The following is a 2570-nucleotide window of genomic DNA, read 5'->3' as shown; positions in this document are numbered from 1 at the left end:
ACACAAGATATACCCTGGGAAACCCTCATTGAGGGAAAAACCCAGTCTCCAAAAGCATCCATCATCATGTATTATTCAGCAAAAATACTATTGCCATACAACCATGGAAGCCTTCATGGCCATAGCCACAACTGAGCAAACTATGTGAACAAGCATGAATCCACACATCCCATGCCATGCTTTTTACCTTCACAAATGCTCCCTTGGCTAACCTGTCAAGCCTTGTCCCGCTCGACTCTTGCCTTTTGTCTTCTCCTTGTCACTCTTTCTCTTTATACAACAACTACCCTTGTGGCTGCTTATATAGTAGCAAGTCCCACAAAACCACCAAGTGGTATTACATAAATCATGTGCTAAAACCATGTGCTACCTAACCCACTGACCCCACATTTAATATTGGGCATTTAATTCTTTTCCCCCAATATTAAATAATTACATGAAATATTATCACAATGTTACAATACAACTCATCAAGAATATTCCATGGGAATATTTACATGTTGCACGTCCATCTAGGTACAACATTACATAATTTTAAATAAAATAATAAAATAACAATATTATGCAATGTGTGCAACACCCATTATCTCAACAAGAAGGTGCTGGTATAACAAATTTCAAAGCATTAAAGTATGAAACCAGAATTGATGCAGAGAAGAGCAAATTGAGGAGTTGGTACTGACAAAGATGGGAAAATGGAAATATTCCCCTGATCAAATTGCACTTCAAATTTCTAATGAGCTATTAATAAGGTTACAACCAAGATGGGAATCAACCATGCAAACAACAAAGGACATATATGAACAATCTTTGAGACAGTTCTTATTGAGCATTACCAATGCTGAGGTAAAAGAAGCCATGAAGAAAATGAAGAAGAAAATACTCCTTGTGTCACCATTGATGCTGAAGATTATCAAGAATTGATGAAGGATGATGAAGAAGAAAAAGAGGATGAAGTTGAAGAGGAAGACAAGCAAGATGAAAAAGAAGAAAGTGATCTAGTTAGGATAGCTACAGAAGTTGCGGCTTGACCCTAGTTCAAGCTCTACACACCACATGAGGATCAGATTCCTATTAGATATGCAGGTAGAGTTATTGAGAGAGGAAGCAAGGATCCAATCTACACTTATAGACATCTAAAACATGATCCTTCCTATCATGGATACAATGCAAACACATATTGCTTATTCTAAAACATTGATCCATGACAACAATTTTTCAATTGAAAATCACATGATTGAACTCTCTGTAGAAGTCCAAGATGCACTTCAAACCTGCAAAATTTTGTAAGAAAACTGGGACAAGCCCTTAACTCTTATTCTTAATGTACATTTTGAGTTTCTCTCACATTTTGGTGTCTCTATATAAGTAGATTGTGTATAAATCTTTGGCATTATTGTCAAAAAGGGGGGGAGAGAGACATGTACTTAATAAAGGGGGAGAGATTAAGGAGGAGAGATATTTGTATATACACTTAGTATGATATTATGCCTGATATGATATGTACATTGTATGGGGGAGATATATGCAAAATGTATCTACAACAAAATTACAAAGGCAAATTTTGAAAAATCAAAAATCAAAATCAGCATGTCATTGTACATAAGTTTTGGCTAATAAGTGTTTTTCTCACTAATGCCAAAGGGAGAGATTGTTGGCATTAAGTCATGTTTGTTATTAGTGACAACACTTATTTAGATTTTATATGGTTACCGAGCTCTTTGATTAGTCTCTAGTTTTTTCCAAGCAATTCACTGGTTACCAAGTTTCACAGTTCATACCGAGCATTCCAGTGGTTACCAAGTGAATTCAGGTGGTGAGAAGTCCGACAGTTTAGACCAAGCAGTTTAGTGGTTACCAGGCTTCGCAGTGTCTACCGAGTTATCAGTTCTTGTGATGTGAAGCTAGTGTTAACCAAGTGATGGGATGAGTAGTCTTTATCGAGTGTAGGCATGGTAAACATGGAATTTAGTTTCTATCGAGTGACATTGTATCTACCGAGTCTCTAGTGTATACTGATTTTGAAGCTACGTTGGGTGATTAGTATGGACTGAGACTCTACTTCTACCGAATGCATGACGATGCCGAGTAATGCAGTGTCAAAAATTCACCAAGTCAATTTGAAAACTCGAGTTTCTACGTTTGGGCCGACTTAGTAATATTGGTGTTAACTTGTGTTTTGGCCGACCTTGTAATTATAAGAATTGGGTTGGTATATATGTAATGTATTGTATCATACCCAATTACAGTAGCAGTAATGTTTTCAATGCATGAAAATGCGAATGTGAATCAACAACAGAGCTAAGTGTATAGCAAGGTCAAATTAGGAGCAGTCAAGTTACACCTATCACAAAGAGGTGATCAGTACTTCAAGGATCTTAATCAGTAAATCAGTTGTAAGTCAAATCTACTATTTCATCCTAATAGGTGAATCAACTTCAAATCCTTTCATAGGGTAGACTTAAAAGTCTTTTCTTAAATCTCTTTACTGAGTGCATACTTCATTGTATGTTTGTAAAACCTCTAACAAGGTGGACCTAGCAGTCCTAATTGCTCCTAACAAGGTAGAT

Source organism: Cupressus sempervirens, chromosome 10 (genome assembly GCF_028749045.1).
Source record: "Cupressus sempervirens isolate cs-2001-9-10 chromosome 10, ASM2874904v1, whole genome shotgun sequence".
Taxonomy (NCBI): domain Eukaryota; kingdom Viridiplantae; phylum Streptophyta; class Pinopsida; order Cupressales; family Cupressaceae; genus Cupressus; species Cupressus sempervirens.
The sequence above is the reverse complement of the archived record's forward strand: the minus strand, read 5'-3'. Positions refer to the sequence as shown.